This window comes from Elephantulus edwardii, unplaced genomic scaffold (genome assembly GCF_000299155.1).
Source record: "Elephantulus edwardii isolate Elephantulus edwardi_28Jun2011 unplaced genomic scaffold, EleEdw1.0 scaffold00013, whole genome shotgun sequence".
In the NCBI taxonomy this organism is placed as follows: domain Eukaryota; kingdom Metazoa; phylum Chordata; class Mammalia; order Macroscelidea; family Macroscelididae; genus Elephantulus; species Elephantulus edwardii.
In genome coordinates, this window is record NW_006399763.1 from 27,315,630 (window position 1) to 27,336,548 (window position 20,919).

The following is a 20,919-nucleotide window of genomic DNA, read 5'->3' on the forward strand; positions in this document are numbered from 1 at the left end:
GGGAGTGTCAGAGACAGTGCGATTGTCACAGGACAGAGCGGAGTTTAGGGCTGTTGTACATAGGGTCGCTATGAGTCGCAGGCGACTCGACGGTATATAACAACAACAACAACAATCTGACTAGGCAACATAGGAAAAAAAGATAGAGAGCTCTTTATGAATTCTAGCACTAGAAAACCAGAGGGAACAAAAATTTTCAATGTCTTTCAGACCATGGTACACATGCAGAAGTTGGGATTCAGAAACGAGACAGCTAAATATTTCATTAGCATACGCTTCAAAATTTCAAATATCAAAAGGAGACTAGAAAAGCATGATCCAAAGAATCAGGTCAGAATTGGTGATAAGCACACAGCTGATCTTGGGTAAAAGGAAAGAGCACATCTGTTATTTATCTATCTAAGCAAAACTATAATGATTACTGAGAAAATTAATGTTTGGGGAGGAAGGCCTGAACCTTTTAATGCAGAAATGGGAAGCTGTCTTGCATTGCTTTTGTGGAAGATCCACTGGACAGAAATGGTAGGTCGCGATTGGCTCAAAGTAAAACATCTTTTCTTTCCTTCCCCAACATCCTCCCCAAAAAGAGGTTCCTATCACCAGAAGGTGAGGGCAATGAGAGAAGGGAAGCACAATTGCAACTATCTATATCCTGAAGGGGTTTTTTTACATATGAAAGCATAAAGTTGCTGAGTAGCAAATGAAAAGATCTGATTATATTTTATGGAACTTAAAGTTGATTTTTAATTCATGGAAGGGCAGTCTTCCAGCCATCCCTGATATTCATTATTTTATTTTTCTTGTTTTGTTCATGTGATATAGTCAAATCTAGAATTTTGGCTATAGCCAAAGTAATTGGCCCTTACTGGAAACTTCCAGAATTGATCTTTATCCATCATCAAAACAACAACAACAGCAAAACCCTATACAAACAAACAAAACACCAAATAGAGTACCTGTGGATTTTACCATCCTTTAGGATGTCTCCACGCCATAAGCATCTTATCTTAACGTCGCTGGTATTTGTGCAGGCCTGGTGTTATGTAGTTATTTAAAGTATACAAAAGATTGCCTTACTTAGGTCATTAGTTTTCTCTTATATTGACGCAATCATTATATTATGTATGCATAAACCAGTTATTTTATACTTCATACACAAACAACTTTGAAAAGAATTCTTGTTCATTTCCTAAATAAATAATCTTTTCCTTTACAGATAATGTAATGAACATAGTATATACAATTCCTACTTTTCAAGATTGCCTATCCTCAGTTAAGTGTGATTTTTTTTCAGACTTTATTAACCTATTTCATTTCCGATCATAGAAAAATTCGCTTTGGAATCATAACTTACTATGAAGTAATGGTGAAAATCACAAGAGTGTGTAAGTGAAGTCTGTCAAATATTTCAACTCCTGGGATTTTCTTAGACTTTATTCCTCATTCCCATGCTAGAGTTTTACTCTTAAATTTAGAAGGTATGCTGTACAAATTAGCTTCTTGATAGATAGGGGTGGGGGGAAGAGTTAGCATTATCTTTCTAACACATTGTGAGCAAGATGAGTATTCCAAATTAGGGAAAGAGTGAAGTGGTGGGAGGGTCAAATAATGTTTCTGAAAGAGCAGTTTTTCCTCTAACTTACATTCTGTTTCCTGTCAGTGTTAAAACCCAGGAGGGGTTTAGAACTGTTGCAGTACTGCAGATGTTTGAAGCCCTAAACATGGTTTGAATATCATCGTGGTAGGATTTGCTATAGATATATTTTTGTCTTTCAAACTGCAAATTAAATGTTCCTGTATTAGTCCACCAATATAATATTTATTTGTCCCCAGAATAGCAATGATGTAGTTTGCCATACTTTATATTCAAACACAAGAGAAGTGACAAGGTTTGACATGTGTCAGTCCTTTCCCCATCAAGAATGTGAGGAGATTCCCTAGGAAATTCTTAGCCGGGTAATACATCTATTTGTGAAGTGGATGATAAACTATTGTTCTTCTGGTTTCATGACCACTAGGGAGATGAATGCAATTTGCACAGTGCAATGGTAATAACTAATGTGACATTTTCAAAGGAATCTAATCATGAATTCTAAATATTCACACCCAGAGCCTCTGCTGAGAGTACCCTCCCTTTTGAAAAAGTGCTCTTTGAATAGGCAAACACATTGTATGCTGTCAGATAGGTAAATATTTTAAACTTTCAAACATATGAATCCAGGAGCACTATTTGTAAAAGTTACACTGAAACTTTTGGTGTTAGACATCAAAGGCTTATAATTAGGGTGACTGTATCATGTATTATGCAATCTTTTGAGAACAGAAGGATGCACCACTTATAATTACACTGAAACAAGAATTTGGAACTGCTACGGTGAAGGGGAAACCAGAAGGCATGGGAACCCTACAAATGATAGACTCTCAATTGCATTCACATTATTAGAAGTTAATTACTTTTGTAGGAAATGGAAATCATATGTTATCATTGTTGTTGTTGTTATGTGCCCTCAAGTCGTTTCCGACTCATAGTAACCCTATGCACAACAGCTCTAAACCCTGCTCTATCCTGTGCCAACCGCACCGCCTCTGACTCACCCATCCCAATTGTGTTTCACTATAAAATATCTAGTATAATATTTTTCAATATTATACTAGAGAGGTAACCAATATAAAGGCTGTAGTCTTTAATTTTTGCCAATCAGGGCTTCAAGTCTTCTTCACTTTCTGTAAATAAAGTCATGTTATCTGCACAATGAAGGTTGATAAAGTTTCCTTCAATCCTAATGTAACATTATTCTTCATTTTATAGCTCATTTTTCAAAGTACTTGATCAGCATGCAAATTAAATAGATATGGAGAAAAGAAATAACTCTGACAAACATATTTCTAAAAGTTGGAAAAAAAGCAAGATTAGTAGTTGGATTATATGGCCTTGGTGACAGAAATGAGACTGGAGATGGGATTACTACTGTTACTTGAGAATAAGGAAAAGCCATTTACAAGAAATAGTAGCAATTGCAAAGAAAATTTAAATATCCTATTATTTAAGAAGTACTAGAGACTTCATACTAGGATTGCTTTTAATTACTCCCTCAGGATTAAATAGGTCAAAAATACATAATGTGTTCTGAACAATAAAAATGTTATTTTAAGGACAAATGGAGACTTGTACACCAATGTTCATAGCAGCATTATTCACCATCACAAGAGCATGGAAACAGCCCAAATGTCCAATCAGAATTACATGGATTGAGAAATTATGGTATATTCACATGATGCAATACTACGCAGGAGCAATGATTTTGTCAATCATTGTCTAACTTGGAAGAGACTGCACAGCATTGTGCTAAATTAGTCCCATAAGGACAAATACTGTATGTGACCATTATGATAGAATGTATATGAGGATCTAAGGTGGGGAGGGTGGGAACAGAGTGATGAGGATAGGAAAGGGGTTAATCATAGGGTTACACAATTTGATGGGTGGAGCGAGGGGTGGGAAAAGGAAATGGGAAAGATCCAGTGTGAAAAATGATGTATATGAACTTTACGAGTAAACCAGTGTAAAATAAAAATTTTATTTAAAAAATTATCAGTTTACTCAAAGAACAAGACTCTAGATAGTGTTGGATGGAGATTCAAGTCAAGAGATGTTGAAAAGACTTTTATTTAATTTTTCATTTAAGAAACACATCCATTACTGATAAAATATAAACAATAGAAAATGTTAAAAATAAAAATTTGAGGTGAATTTTTGTAAAAGAAGAAAAATTGAAAAACTACCTAAGTAGAAATTAAGAATAGATCTCAAACTAAGCCCCTTGTTAATCAGTCTATTTCAATTCATAGTAGCACAGAATGTTGTAGTTGCTGGGTACCGTAGAGTCAGAACTGCTTGACCGTTTTCAGGAGCAGTTAATGCACAGGAGGATAATTCCCATTTCTCCTGAAGAGCAGTTGGTGGCCTAGAACTGTGTGCCTTCAGGATTTCAGCATAGCTTCTTGCCACTAGGCCAATAGAATAGCAGTACCAAATAAGGTTTCCAAAGCTTTTATGAAAGCAGACTACCTCCTCTTTTTATCTCAGAGTGACTTTTTGGTTTGAAAAATCAACTTTATGGCTAGAAGTCAAATGTTTAAATATTGTGCAACCAAGGTTCTTCTGAAATTAAAAATATAGATATGTTGATGCTGTTAGGTGCTTCAGAGTATAATTCATAGCAATCCTATGAACAGTATTTCTGAAACCTGTCTTATCCTACATCATCCTCACATTCTCTGGCATATGTGGGCCCACTGCTGCATTCACTGTGTCTGTTCATCTAATTGGTATCGTCCTCTATTTTGCCATCTCCAACTTTCCAAACATGATGTTTCTCTCCAAGGAAAAACAACTCCTAGCAATATATCCAAAGTATGTGAAATAAAATTTTTTCATCTTTGCCTCCAACAAGCACTCTGGTTAAACCTTCTCTAAGATATATCTGTTCTTTTGGTAGCCCATAGCATATTCTGTACTCCTCTCCAACACCACAACTGAAAGACATAAATTCTTCTGCCACCCTTATGAATTGTCCAGCTTTCATATGTATAACAAGTAACTGAAAACACTATGGCCTGAATCAGGTGCATTTTAGTACTCAAACTATTATCATTGCTCCTCAGTAATTTGGAGAGTTCTCTGATTGCAGACTCTCCCAGTGCAATATGCATCCTGATCTTTTGATTGTTGATACCAAGGGTATTGATGGTAGATCCAAGAAAGATGACAGTTTCAACCTTCTATTTATCATGATGTTGTCTATTGGCCCAATGGTAAGGATCATTGTTTTCTTGATGTTGAAATGTAATCCATATTGAAAAACCTTCAAATGTAAGTCCTTAAGTGTTTAATGTTTTTTAAAATTAAATGTCTGGTGAGGAGTTCAGCCAAAACATTTAAAATTTATGTGCAGGACGGTTCTACTCACTTTGCAATTTAAATGAAAAAAGCATTTGTAGGGACCTCTGGTGACCTAGTAGGTAGGAAATTGCACTGTTAATGTCAAGGTAGTGCCCTCTCTGATATTTCTAATCCACAAATAAGACTCTGTGGAAGAAAAGTGAGTCATCATATCTCATGTGATTTACTGAGTCTAGTAGAAAACCCCCTGGAAGATCAGCTATGAGTTGGTTACAACTAAAAACCAATGAGTGTAAGTTTTGAATATACTCATTATATGAATACAGTTTTCAATATGAAATTCTGACAAGGAAACAAGAAGAAGGGAAGGAAAGAAGAATTGGTAGAAAAATGGATGGAAGAAAATGAATAATTAGTAAGGAAGTGATCTGGGAGGAGGGAAGTTGAAAGTAAGAAAGAACGGTGATAATTAGAAAGTCTTCAGAAACTTCAAGAACCAATGTTCTTCGTTTGTTAGAGAGAGATGTAAAATTTAAGAAATCTGAAAATCAATTAGTGAAGAATAATCAATATAATTGTGAATTTTCCTCATTTAAGTCATTTGATCAGATTTAGAATTGCTTGGGAAGAGGACTTATATTTATTTCATTTATGTATTCTAAATATTAACCATTTCCAAAGCACCAACTTTCAATGCAATGTTGCAAAAGCATAACTTCTCATCTTCTGACCAAGTTTAGTTGTTTGTGTTTAACTTAGAGGTAATTTAGAAGAAGGACTTGACAATCTATTTTGAAAAAATTCACCATTGAAAGCTTTATGGAGAACAGTTCTACCATGACATACACTTGGTTTCCGTGAGTTAGGATTATCTCAAGAACATGTAGTTGAATCCATATTCAATAATATTTAAAATTAATCAATTACAGAAATAGAAAATCAGACTAATTATTTTTATTCCTCAACCTTCTCTAGGAAGCTTTTCTGTGCAATCTCCTGAAAAGAGCTATTGCTAAGGTACCCAATGAGCTTCAAAATAATAAATCCATTTTTAGATTCTTTTCCATCTTTACCTTAACCTTTCAAGGTTTTGGATGGTCCTGGAAATGAAACATATACTCTTTTCTAGGTTTTCAGATATCGTACCCTCATAGTTTTCTTCCTATAACCAATACATATTTATAAGTTCAACTCCATATTCTAACATATTAAATTTGGAATTTCTCTCTATTTTAGACTAAAAGTAACATATTTAACTTAGAAATGGATGTGAACATACTTCAATTTGAGTCCCATACCTATATAATATTCCCTAATTTTATGTCTTTTTGGAATTTTCAAATGGAAGATTTCAAAAGGCAGCACGAGATGACAAGGCAAAATATTACAATGGAATGTGCAAGGAGTTGGAGTCAGAATATCAAAAGGGCAAAAATCGTTCAGCATTTCTTAAGCTCAAGCAACTGAAGAACAAATTCAAACCTCGAGTTGCTATAATCAAGGATGCTTTAGGCAGAATGTTAAGTGATCCAGGAAGTATTAAAAGCATATGGAAAGAGTATACTGAGTGACTGTATCAAAAGGAATTAGCAGACACAGAAGAATTTCATGAAACAACATATGAGCAAGAGCCTATGGTACTGAAAGAAGAAGTTCAGGTTGCTTTAAAGGAAATGAAAAAAATAAGGCTCTAGGAATAGATGGTATACCAATTGATATATTTCAGCTTACAGATGCTGTCCTGGATGTGCTCACCAAGTTGGGCCAAGAAATCTGGAGAACAACCACTTGGCCAACTGACTGGAAGAGATCTATATTTGTTCCTATCCCAAAGAAAGGTGACCCAACAGAGTGTGGAAACTATAGAACAATCTCACTGATATCACATGCAAGCAAGATTTTACTGAAGATTATCCAAAAATGACTAGAACAGCACATCAGCAGAGAATTACCAGAAGTCCAGGCTGGGATTAGAAGGGGTCATGGTAATAGGGATATTGTAGCTGATGTTAGATGGATCTTAGCTGAAAGCAGAGAATACCAGAGGAATGTCTATCTTTGTTTCATTGACTATGCAAAGGCATTTAACTGTGTGGATCATAACAAACTGTGGCTGACTCTGAGAAGAATGGGAATTCCAGAACACTTGATTGTGCTGATGAGAAACCTATACTCGGACCAAGAAGCAGTCATCAGAAGAGAGCAGGGTAACACTGCATAGTTCAAAATTGGGAAGGGCGTACGCCAGGAATGCATACTATCTCCATACCTTTTCAACTTATATGCAGAACAGATTATCCGGGAGGCTGGGATCTATGAGGAGAAATGTGGGGTCAAGATCGGTGGATGATTTATCAACAATCTGCGTTATGCAGATGACACAACCCTGCTTGCTGAAACTGAGGAGGACCTCATGCACTTGCTGCGGAGGGTCAAGGACTGCAGCCTTCGGTATGGACTGAGGCTCAATGTCAAGAAGACAAAGATTCTCACCACTGGACCAATTGGCAGCGTCATGATGGATGGCGAAGAGATTGAGATTGTTCACAGCTTCAGTTTGCTTGGCTCCACAGTCAACACTCTTGTCACCAGCAGTCAGGAAATCAAAAAGCGTATCGCGATGGGAAAGTCTGCTATTAGGGACCTCTCTGAAGTACTCAGGAGCAACGGTGTCTCTCTGGAGACTAAGGTGTGTTTGATACAGGCCATGGTCTTCACAATCACTTGTTATGCATCAGAGAGTTGGACAATGACCAAGGAAGATAGAAGGAAAATTGATGCCTTTGAGCTGTGGTGCTGGAGAAGAGTATTGAGAATACCATGAACTGCTAGGAAAACAAACAGATTCGTCCTGGAGAGGGTTATACTGGGTGGCTCCTTGGAGGAAAGGATTCTGAGGCTCCGTCTAACATACTTTGGACCTGTTGTGAGGAGAGACCAGTCCTTGGAGAGGGACATCATGCTTGGGAGGGTGGAGAGACAGCAGAGGAGGGGAAGGTCCTCTATGAGGTGGATTGATTCAGTGACTGGGATAATTGGGATGGCGGTGTCAGAGACAGTGCGATTGGCACAGGACAGACCAGAGTTTAAGGCTGTTGTACATAGGGTTGCTATGAGTCACAAGTGACTCGACGGCACATAACAGCAACAACAACTTTAAAATGAACATAATTGACTTCGACCTACACCCTGATTAAAGATTTTTTTCTTCTAGTTGTTGTGCATGTTACAAGGAGGGATCAGTCCTTAGATAGAGAAACCATGCTTGGGAGGGTGGAGGGACAGAGCAAGAGAGGAAGACCCTAGATGAGATGGATTGATTCAGTCATTGGAGTAATGGGGGTAGGAGTGTCAGGGACGATAAGTTGGCACAGGATAGAGCAGGGTTTTGAGCTCTCAGATATAGGATCAATATGAATCTATGCAATTCGATGACACATAACAACAACAGCAGTTGTCCCTATAAGGGAGAAAGATGGATAATCTCGCATGTGATTAGCTGCCTCTGAAAACCCACCAGAGGGTCAGCTATGGCCCAGTTTCTACTCTACCGTACTCAACAAAATTTGTCTCTATCTCTCTAAGTGGTCTTATGTATTTATACAATTGTGTCTAACAGAAATTCAGATGCATTTCTGATAACTTCCTATTACCATCTATATTCATTCTACTGTCCTTCCAATTTTACCTAATATTTTTCTGCTACTTTCACTCTCTGCAGGATAATTGCTGCTGTTGCTTTTGTTGTTAATCATGGCTGAGTTGACTTTGATTCATAGTGACTTTGTGAACAACAGATGAAGTCTTGTCCTCTCTTGCCTGATTCTCATGATCGCTGTCACCATGCCAATTGCTGCAGTCACTGTGTAAAGCTATCTTGTAATGAAACATCCTCTATTTTAATGGCTTTCCCAGCATATCTTTGTGAAGGGCTGTAACTTCTTAACAACATGCTCAATGTAGGTGACACTTCATCAACATTGCCTTTAAAGAATATCTTGGTTGCACTTCTTCAAGACAAATTTGCTTCTTGTTTCGGCAGTTTATGGTATAGTTAAAATTCTTCCTCAACACCACAATTCAAGGAACCAATTATTTTTTTGTTTTCCTTATTTATTGTCCAACTTTCAGAGGCACATATAGGAAGTAATTGAAAATATCATATCTTGGATCAGAAACCTCTTAATATTTAAACTGATATCCTTGCATTTAAGCACTGTAGAGAGATTCTTTATAATAGATTTTCCCAATCCAACACATTTTTAAAAAATTCTTTCTTAAATGCTGCTTCCATGAATGTTGATTGTGGATCTAAGTAAAATAAAGCCCTTGTCAACTTGAAAGTTTTCTGCATTTGTTCTCCATGATGTTGTCGATTGGTCCAAGGGTAAGGATTTCTGCTTTCTTGATATAGAAATATAATCTATATTGAAGGCTGTGGTTCTTTGATCTTCTGCAGTAAGTACTCCATGGTAATCACTTCTCTCCAGTGCTCTCCTTTATGGTTTCTCTGCTTTAGTCACACTGGTTTTTGTTTTGGGTTTTTGGGTTTGTTTGGGTTTTTCCCCCATTCATACTCTCTCACACTGTCTACACATGGAAAATGCTTCCCTGAGACTGTTCTTTACATTTCTTTAACCACTAAGGCTATCAGTCTTTTCCTTCAGTTCTCACTTCAACTTCTATTTCCTTAGAGAATTTTTCTTGACTCCCCTAACCAGAAAAAAAAATGCCATTTTATAGGTGCTCATAACTGCAAAGCTTTGGTATGATAACTCATCACTGTGATAATATGTTTATGTACTTATTTAATTAATAATTGACTCTTCAGTTAGACTGAAATCTCCATGAGAATAGGAACAGCATCTATTTGCTCTGCTCTGAATCTCTAGTGTGTGCTATGCATATGCAGAGAAATTAAAAGAATATGAAATTAAATGTAGTAACCGAAATAAAAACCTCTAAAAAACAATCTGTAGTTTAAGCAAAGGGACATTTAATACATGACCAGCATATTCAAGTTAGAAAAAAGATATTACAAAAGAAGAATAATGCACAGATGAGAAGAATGGATGAACCACAGAGACAAGCACAGGACCTCACACATTATATTTATTCAGTGCCCATTTGATGACTGAATGTATGTTAGTTTGGATACTAGAAATAATATATTTCTCATTGGAGAGAAAGATGAAAAGAATAATCATAAAGATAATTTGCTGTTTGAAGTTTAAAAATTTCTCTTAGTACATTTTTCTGTTAGAAGTAAAAAGTCCTTTACAATCTCTAATGCAGAGCTGTCCCTTTACTTCAAGTAAAAACTGCTGGCATTGCAGCTACCTGCATTGCAAATTGCTAGCATCTTATCAAATGTCCCAAAAGGAACCTTGTAAATTAACTTTCTTGTTCTGTCTTTTAGTAACATGCTACAATTTGATGGACTAAGCACTTCATCTTCTTTAGTATATTTCAGCCTTTCTTAATTTTTATTTCCTCAAATTCTAAAACCATAAACCAATTTAATAGTTCTGACTCCCTAACCTGAGTATGGAGAACTCCTTACCATCTCAGTGTACTTCCCACTTAAATATTAAGTTATGTCCTATAAAATTACTTGTTAGAATCACAATTCATGTTTCAATGGATTTAACCCTGTTTGGAAATAAAATTTTCTCTGTTGTGTTAATTCCCAAGTAAAGTGCATTCTAGTTCTTTTAATTTCTGAATTATCAAGAGAAAAAATTAGAAATGGAGCCACATACATATTAAGATGTGGGCTAAGGAATATCAAGACTACGTACCAGAAGAACAACTAAGATTCTGATTATATACTTTTAGTATCGAGGAAAAATCTCACAAAATAATTTAGGACTCCTATCTTGAAATGATGACTAGCTTGAGTTCTGAGGCTACAACTCTACATTGAATCAAAAGTAATTTCTAAGTCAGGAATATAGATATCATTTCTATAACTCTTGAGGAATACTTGGTAAACAACTTTAAGAACAATATACTTACTTGCTATTTTAAAAGCTAAGTCTAAAACAATTCTTAGGATAGGTGATTACTCAAAATAAATTTTAGAATTACATATGCCCTTCCTACAATCAATAAAAGAAGAGTAGCATGGCTGTTTTGAGTCTAGATACACTAAGTTATGTGGTTACTTTAAAAATATAATTAGGAATGTATATAATCTACCAATCAAATGTATCTTCAGGCAATATTACAACCACTACCTATATATCAACCAATCAGTGAATTCTTATTATGTTTGCTTATAAAAACTCCTTGAACTGTCTTTCATTGGATCATTTAGCTCAAAATCCTCTGGATTTTGTAATCCTCCATTTGCTAATTACTTTGCCTCTCTATAAAAGCTGAATTCTTTTCATTTCAATCAGACACCCATTATGCTCTACAACAGCCTCCATAACTGTGAAAAAAATATATTTCTGGTCTTTAAATTCAATCTTCTGTGGTATTTTACAGCAGTGCTAAGAAATTAAGACACAACCCATCATATTTCCATGCTATTCTTCTCAAGCATTAGCAAATACATTAGCCACTCTACATTCTAACTAGAATATTATTCCCTTGTCTCATTCAGACTGGACCTATTCCTCATCCTAAAACAATTTTATTGGGAAAGAAATTTTATATTCTTCATGTTCACTCTCTCTTGCTTGGCCTAAAAGCAAGTTAATAGAACTGGGTCAGAATATACATGCTGCCATTTTGGATACTAAATCACCTCTATTAACAGAGCACGCTCTTCAGTTACTTCTTAGAGAGCATTCCAGAGGGTTTAGAAACATTAAAAATTGAAGTATTCCCTTCTTAGCATAAACTGAAGGGAAAAAATACAACGAGAGAGAAGGGGTTCCTTTATGTCATTGCTTTTGCTTGAATTGCCTTTTTCATGGAAAAGTCTTGTTACAGATATCTGGAAATAGAATGTTTTAAAGCAGAAAATGCCCACAAGTTTTCATATTGAGAGTCAGCTGCCAGAAAATGGAAAGGTCTAACTCTGCCAAGGATCCTAACGTAAGACTCAGTCCTAAAACAACAATGAAATTCTTTGAGGCTGACAACAGAAAATACTCATACTATAAAGCATACTTCCTGATAGGATCCCTTAACTATTTCACCTACGTTTATCTAGTATAATATTGAAAAAAATGTCTTTTTTCATTAGTAATCAAATTTTCAAATATTTTAACATTTTTTTAAGTTCAGACATGATATACTCAAGGTTATGTTTTGTTTATTACTAACATTGGGAAAAATGTGATCTCAGAACATTTAAGTGAGCTCATGCAAATCCTCTACATAGATCAAGAAGCAGTTATCTCTGATACCTCAGAATAAAGGTTTAAAGTAAATAAATGGTGAGTCAAGGTTATTTCTTTTCCCCATCCAAATTCAATCTGTATGCTAAGCAAATAATTAAAGAAACTGAAATATATGAAAAAGAATATGGCATCAGGATTGGAAGAAAATTCCTTAACAACCCACATTATGCAAATGACACAGCCTTATTTTCAGAAAGTGAAGACGATATGAAGCGCTCCCTTACAGAGGTCAAAGATTATAGTCTTCAAAATGGGTTATATCTCAATATCAAGACAGCTAAAATCTTCACAACTGGACCAACAGGCAACATCAATAATGATTGAAATTTTAAAGCTTTCATTTCATTTGGGTCCACAACAAGCATTAATGGAAGCAACAATCATGAAATCAAAAGACATAGTGCTTAGGAGAAATTTGTTGTGAAGGACACCTTTAAAGTTTAAAGAGCAAGAATGTCAGTTTAAAGAGTAAGGGGTCCCTGATCTAAACTATAGTTATTTTCAATTGCTTGAGAGTTGAAAAATTAATAAGGAAGGTCAGAGATGAATTTAAATTTAAATTGTGATATTGATGAAGAATAATGGAAACACCATGAACAAGTGAGTCTGCCTTAAAGGAAATGAACCAGAGTGCTCCTTAGAGGAAATGATGGTGAAACTTTGTCTCTGACACTTTGAGTGTTTGTTTTTGGGTTTTTTGGGGTTTTTTTTTAAGAGTGGACATTCTTTAGAAAATAAAGATTTTGCTGGGAAAGTTAGAGGGTTAAAGAGAGGAAGTTCTTCAATGATTTGAATTAACACAGTGACTGTAGCAATAGGCCTGAGGATGACAGATATTGTGATGGTACAGGATAGAACAAAGTTCAGATCTATTGTTCATAGAATTGCTATGAGTGATAGTTGACTAACGGCACCTAACAACAAGAATACTTTTCTTACTAAATAACAAGCAGAAAATAATTCCAAATGTTATCTCTCCTATTATAATCTTCCTTTTCAAATATTATACATTATATTTCATTTATAGATGCATCTGACTCAGACCATAGACTTTCTGGTCATTTGCTATGTATCTGAGAGCCAGACAATGAGTAAGGATGAGAGAAAAAAAGAATAGATGCCTTTGAACTGTGATATTGAAGGAGAACCTGAATATCTCACGAATAGCCAAAAGAGCACAGATATATCTTGAGGGGGTGCACCTGGAGTGCTCATTGAAGGCAAGAATGATAAGGTTTCACTTCATATATTTTGTTTATGTTGCTAAAAGAGGATATTCCTTGGTGAAGAACATGATGCTGGGAAGGGTGGAGAGTTGGTGGAGGAAAGGAAGATCCTCTACCGGGTGGATTGACATGGAGACTGCAGCAATGAGCTCTTGTGTGTTGGGAAGTGAAGGATGGCACAGGATTGTACAGGGTTCAGATCTTTTGTTTATGGGGTTGCTGGGTCACAATAGGATCAATGACACCTAACAACAACAACAAGGGGAATTAAGATAGTTTAGTGGTCAGGAGTTTTGCTGCCAATTCAACAACATGGGGTTCAAATAACATAGGCTACTCCATGAGAGAAAGATAGACAATCTCCTCCTGTCAATTTACCTCTTCTAAAAAACCCATTGGAGAATTAGTTGTGAGTCAATTCTGACTTGATGATACATTATTTACGACAATGATGATATAACAATATTCAATACATGAATTATGAAATCTTACTTTTTATGCTATTAAGTTATCCAAGCTGAGTAGAATATATATCTTCCTGCAGTAAAATTTTATTTCAAAAAATTAGTTGATATTTTTTTAAGAATTTTATATTGCATTTTTATTATGATAAAATTTTAGGTTATATCATCTACGCTACCCAAACCAAACTCATTGGCATGAAAGTTTTGCCCATTGAGAATGATATTGGCTCTTTGTTTTGCTTATACACTATTCAAGATGTTGAGGAAATATCATTAAAAAATTCTATGAACTTGGAGAAATGATGATAGCTGTGAAAAGGCATTAGGCCTTTTGTTCATAGAGTCACTATGAGTCGTACTCGACTAGATGGTACTTGACTTGATTGTAATCAACAACAACAACAACATCACCCTTTTTTTCAATTTGGAGAATTTGACTGTGCTGTTTCTTAATTTTATTTTGGGATCAAGAATTTTGGAATTCTTTGAACTTCTTGAATGTGGATTTCCTGATTTTTCACATCTAGGACATTTTCTTCTACAATCTCTTCCTCAATTTTTAAAGTGCTTTTCCCTACTTCTCCCATTCTGAAATTCTGTTCACACGTATGTTTCACCGTTTAATGTTATTCCCCAAGATTCTAATGACCAATTATAGTCTTACCTGCTGGTCATCTATGAGCAACTCTGTTCACCATTTCTTGTGGCTAACATCTCATCTGGTTGTCCTTTGAAAGTTAGGGAGCTGGAGTCTCTTCCTTTGCTCAACTATGGTGGGCCCATTTCTCTATCCTGTCCTGTAGTTTGATAGGAGGGGTCAGTTTCTCCCAAGAGTAGACAAAGTTGCAGGAATGCTGCCTGGAGTATTATGCTCAGGTAAAATTTGCAGGAAAGTGGTAAATTCCCAACAGTTCAACCCAAAGCCTCAGTTGGTGCTGATGACTGACTAATGGACCTATCTGTTCTGTGGCTCGTTAGGAAAGAGTACTTCTGCCTGATGATACAAAGACCCAGGAAAACAGTAAAGTTCCAATATTACAGTCCCAAAGTCTTTATGGTAATGACCAATCCATGCACTTCTATCCACTTCTGTGGATGATCAGTCAGGAGGGAATTACTCCTCCTGTATCCTCTCCTGAGGCTGATTAGTCTGAGCTCTACGACTTTCTAGAAAAGAGAACATGGTGCATGAAGCCAAGGCACATGGCACAAAGAAGCTTGAATTTACATTGTCTATTGAAGTTCTTTAGCATGAAGTTTTTATGGACTTACCCCTACACTCTTGTTTGTAGTATATTTTGGTTAACACTGCATTGGTAATTTTTTTTTTTGGGTTATATTTCTTTTATTTCTTTATGTACTCTGTAAAATGCACACACAGTTCCTGGATTATTTATATCTGATTTAAATAAAATCTATACTTGTCATTAATGCTAAGTAAATATATTCTAACTTTGAAACAATTGAACATTTACTCAGAACATAATCTTTATCATAATCATCTGCATATACAATTTGTGTAGCATTTAAATCAGTGAAAATGTATGAAGTCTTTTCTTGCACTTCAAATTCAAAATTCAAATTTACTGTCACTGAGTTAGTTACACCTTATAACAATCCTATATTGAGTTTTCTAAGCTGTAAGTAACAAGGGGAAGAGACTGCCTATATTTTTTCCATGGAACTCCTGGTGGATTCAACTGCTGGAAACTTGAAACATTTAAGTTATCAGTACATCTTGATATAGAATGTGTCATCAGAATTTTCCAACTCTATATATGAATATGGTTAACTCCTCTGGTATTCAGTTATTAGTGTTTACTATGTCAAATATTATCTTTTTTAAGTTCAGATGGGATACACTCAAGATCTCACTTTGGTTATGGCTAGCATTGAGAAAAATGAAATCACAAAACAATTGTGCACATGTAAATCTTATACATATACATAGATCAAGAAGTAATTTTCTGAACAAACTAACAAAATAAAATATTTCTGCATGGTTTAAAGTGAATAAAAGGTGAGTAATGTTGTTTCTTTTCTTCATACCAACTCAATCTATTGTTGTTGTTATGAGCTGCCGAGTCACTGTGACTCATAGTGACCCTATGTACAAGAGCCCTAAACCTTGCTCTATCCCTATTCAATCTTACTGTTTCTGACATACTCATCCCATTATTCCAGTCACTGAATCAATCCACCTCATAGAGGATCTTCCTCTCTTGCACTGTCCCTCCACCACCCAAGCATGAGGTCCCTTTCCAAAGACAGATTTCTCCTTGCAATATGTCCAAAATATGTCAGACAAAACTTCAGAATCCTTGCCTCCAAGGAGCAGCCCAGTTTCACCCTCTCTAGGATGAACCTGTTTGTTCTCTTATTAGTTCACGGTATATTTAATACTCTTCTCCAGCACCACAGCTCAAAGGCGTCAATTCTCCTTCTATCATCCACATTCCACATTCCTCCATAATCAAGCATTCCCATTGGCTCTCACCACTCAAAAATGCCCATTTGGGAGCATTATGCTGCTTATCCAGTCTCCTCCTATTCTGATGCCACATCTTTCTTCATATAGTGTATCTTCTTGAATGATTTGTTCAGCATATAGACTGAATCCACTTGAGGAAAGGATAAAGTGTTAATGTGCATCTTTGATTTTAATCCATTGTATATTCCTTTGATCTGTTTGTATAACAGCTTCTTGATTTAGGTATAGTTTTCATGCTGTTGTTATTGTTGATGATTATCATCAAGTTGTGCATTACTCATAGTGACTCAAAGAACAAAAGACCTGAGACCTTTCCATAACTATCTTTTATCCAAGTTTATAGAGTTTGCAGAGGTATATTGTTTAGGAAGTGGATGTCACTGTTGCTTCTCAACTTTTATTAAAACTGGGAATTCCACCAAACTCTATCCACTATGGAAAGAGCTCAGTTGACCTAGTGGACAGAAAGTGGTACTAACAAGCCAAAGGTGGGTGATTTTAATATGCAGCTCTCAGGCCTAGCTTTGATTGTTTTTGATCAAACATTCTTCTAATTCGTATAGCACTGCTCTGTCCATTTGCTGTACAGAGATAACTCGTGTTTGCTGTGAGCTGAACACTATGACACTGTGTATCAATTGTGATAGTGGTTACCCATGGTGGATGGACAGTGTTTGGTGGAGCTCTTGGATTAAAACAAGCTTGGAAGCAGGAGTGGCATCCACTTCCTTGCCTCTGGAAACCTTATGAAGTTGGAGAAATGATGAAAGTTATACAAGTGTTCATGTCTTTCATTCATAGGGTCGCTATAAGTCATCTGCAACTCAGTGGCACTTAACAACAAAAACAGCAATAAAAATTAAAGTACAATATTTAAGTTGGCAAAAAAATAAGGCTCCAGGAATTGATGGAATATCATTTGATGTGTTCTAACAACCAGATGCAGCCACAAATGTATTCATAGGTCTGTTAAGAAGTTTGGAATATATCCACATGTACAACTGACTGAAAGTAATCTAAATTTATGCTCATTCCAAGAAAAGATGATTTGAGAGAATATTATTAGATTTATAATGTATAATCACAACCTCAAACCTGTTCCTGGGATGGTTTTGAAATTCGAGTGGGACAGACTTAAGGTCAAATTTTGGTTCCCATTGACTTGATTTAATTTTCTTCAACTTCAGCTTGAACTTGCATATGAAAAGTTGGTGGTCTTTCCCACAATCGGCACCCAACCTGGTTTTCACTGCTGATATTGAACTCCTCCACAGAGTCTTTCCACAAATATAATCGATTTGACTCCCATGCATACCATCAAGTGAAATCCATGTGTATAGCCTGTGTTTATGTTAATTATAAAAGGTATTTGCAATGATCAAGTCTAAGGCCTTGAATACCAATGAACGTAGACCAAATAAGCTCTGGGAGGATATCAAGAAAATCATCCATGAAGAATGCAAAAGATCATTCATTACAAAGTCTGAAGAAAAAGAAAAGACCAAGATGGATGTCAGATGAGACTCTGAGTATTGCATTAGAGCGCCGAGAAGCCACAGCTAAAGGAAGAAACCAAGAAATCAAAGAGGTAAACAGAAAATTTCAAAAGGCAGCCTGGGACGACAAAGCAAGATACTATAATGAAATGTGCAGAGAGCTGGAGTCAGAAAATCAAAAGGGCTGAACTCGGTCAGCGTTTCTTAAGCTGAAGGAGCTAAACAACAAATTCAAGCCACGGGTGGCAATACTTAAGGATACTTTGGGTAGAATGTTAAATGATCCAGGAAGTATCAAGAGAAGATGGAAAGAGTACAGAGTCACTGTATCAGAAGGAATTGGCTGACACAGAAGAATTTCATGAAATAACATATGATCAAGAGCCTATAGTGATGAAGGAGGAAGTTCAAATTTCTCTGAAGGAATTGGCAGAAAACAAGGCTCCAGTAGTTGATGGCATACCAATTGACATATTTCAACAAACAGGCACTGCCCTGGATGTGCTCACTAAGTTGTGCCAAGAAATTGGGGGCTGGCTAACTGACTGGGAAAGATCCATATTTGTTCCCATTCCAAAGCAAGGTGACCCAACAGAGTGCGGAAATTATCGAACAATATCATTAATATCACACGCCAAAAGATTCTACTGAAAATTTTCCAAAAGCATTTGGAACAATATGTCAGCAGAGAACAGCCAAATGTGCAGGCTGGATTTAGAAGAGGTCGTGGTACTAGGGATATTATAGCTAATGTAAGATGGATCTTGGCAGAAAGCAAAGAATACCAGAAGAATGTTTATCTGTGCTTCATTGCCTATGCAAAGGCTTTTGACTGTGTGGATCACACAACAAGCTATGACTGACTCTGAGAAGAATGGGAATCCCAGAACATTTGATTGTGCTAATGCAAAACCTATACTTGGACCAAGAGGCAGTCGCCAGTACAGAGCAAGGAAACACTACATGGTTTAAAATCAAGAAGGGGGTACATAAAGGATGTGTTCTGTCTCCATAACTTTATCAATCTGTATACAGAACAGATCATCCGAGACGTTGGGCTGTATGAGGAGGAATGTGGCATCAGGATTGGTAGAAGAGTCATCAACAACCTGCATTATGCAGATGACACAACCCTGCTTGCTGAAACTGAGGAGGACCTGAAGCGTTTGCTGCAGAAGGTCAGAGACTACAGCCTTCAATACCGATTGAAGCTCAACATCAAGAAAATAAAGATTCTCACCACTGGGACAATTGGCAGCATCAGTATGGATGGTGAAGAGATTAAGATAACAGTTTTAGTTTACTTGGCTCCATAGTCAACACTCTTGGCAACAGCAGCCAGGAAATCAAGAGACGAATTGCTTTGAGAAAGTCAGCTGTGAGGGACCTCTCAAGAGTACTGAAGAGCAATGACATCAGGCTGGAGACTAAGGTGCACCTGATCTGGCCTATAGTCTTCGCAGTTACGTGCTATGCATCAGAGATTTGTACAGTGAATAGGGATGATAGAAAGATAATTGATGCTTTTGAACTTTGGTGCTGGAGAAGAGTGTTGAATATACCATGGACTGTTAGGAGAACAAACAGGTTTGTACTGGAGAAGGTGAAGCTGGAATGCTCCTTGTAGTCAAGGATTCTGAAGCTCCGTCTGACATACGTGGGGCATGTTGCAAGGAGGGACTGGTTCTTAGAGAGGGACATCCTGTTTGGGAAAGTAGATGGGCAGCGAAGGAGAGGAAGATCTTCGATGAGATGGGATAGATTCTGTGACTGGAGTGGTGGGAATGAGTGCCTTTGAGATGGCTAGGTTGGCCCAAGATAGAGGGCATCTAGAGGTCTTGTACATAGCGTCGATATGACACTATAACGTTATAATGCTATGATGCTATAACGACTTGAAGGCACATAACAACAACAATGACAGCCAGTCAAGATCTATCCGACATTGCCAATGATGTCCCTGGGACCACTGCCTCTTTGAAATCCAGTCTGTATTTCTAATAATTCGTTATTGATGTACTCTTCCAGTTGTTTATGGATAATCTTCAGCAAGATTTTGCTTGGGTGTGAGATTAGTGATATTGTTTGATTATTTCCATACACTGTCAGGATACCCTATTTTAGAATGAGAAAATTGGATCTCTTCTGGTTATCTGACGAGGTAGCTGTCCTCCAGATTTTTTTACCCAACTTGGTGAACACGTCTAGGGTAGCATCTGTTTGCTGAAATACATCAGTTGGTATTCCTTCAATTCCTTGGACCTTATTTTTGCCCAGTTCCTTCAGAACAGTTTGACTTTCCTTCATCACCATTGCCTCTTGATTATAAGCTGTTTCATAAAATTCTTCTATATCAGCCAATTCTTTTTGGTACAGTGACTCTGTGTACTCCTTCCATCTTCTTTTGATGCATTTTATATCATTGAAAATTCTGCCCAAAGCATTTTTAGGTTTTGAAACTTGAGGCTTGAATTTGTTCTTTAATCCCTCCAGTTTAAGAAATGATGAGTGATTTGCCTCTTTTGATGGTCTTTTTTTCAGTCTTTTTGCACATTTCATAATAACACTTTGCTTTGTATTGTCAAACTACCCTTTGAAATCTTCTGTTCGGCTCCTTAAGTACCTGATTTCTTCCTTTTGCTTTAGCTCCTTGGCACTGTAGAGCAATATTTGAGTCTCTTCTGACATCCATCTTGTTCATTTCTTTCTCTTCTTTCTTTGTAAAAAATTTTTGTACTCATCGTGAATTATAGTCATAATATCCTCCCACACTCATCTGTTCAGATGGATCTTAGCTGAAAGAAGAGAGTGCGAGAAGAATTACTATTTATATTTCTCGGCTCCATGGTCAACACTCTTGGCACCAGCAGCCAGGAAATAAAAAAACGTATTGTGATGAGAAAGTCTGCTGTTAGGGATCTCTCTAAAGTACTCAACAGCAATGGTGTGCCTCTGGAGACTAAGGTCCGCCTGATACAGGCCGT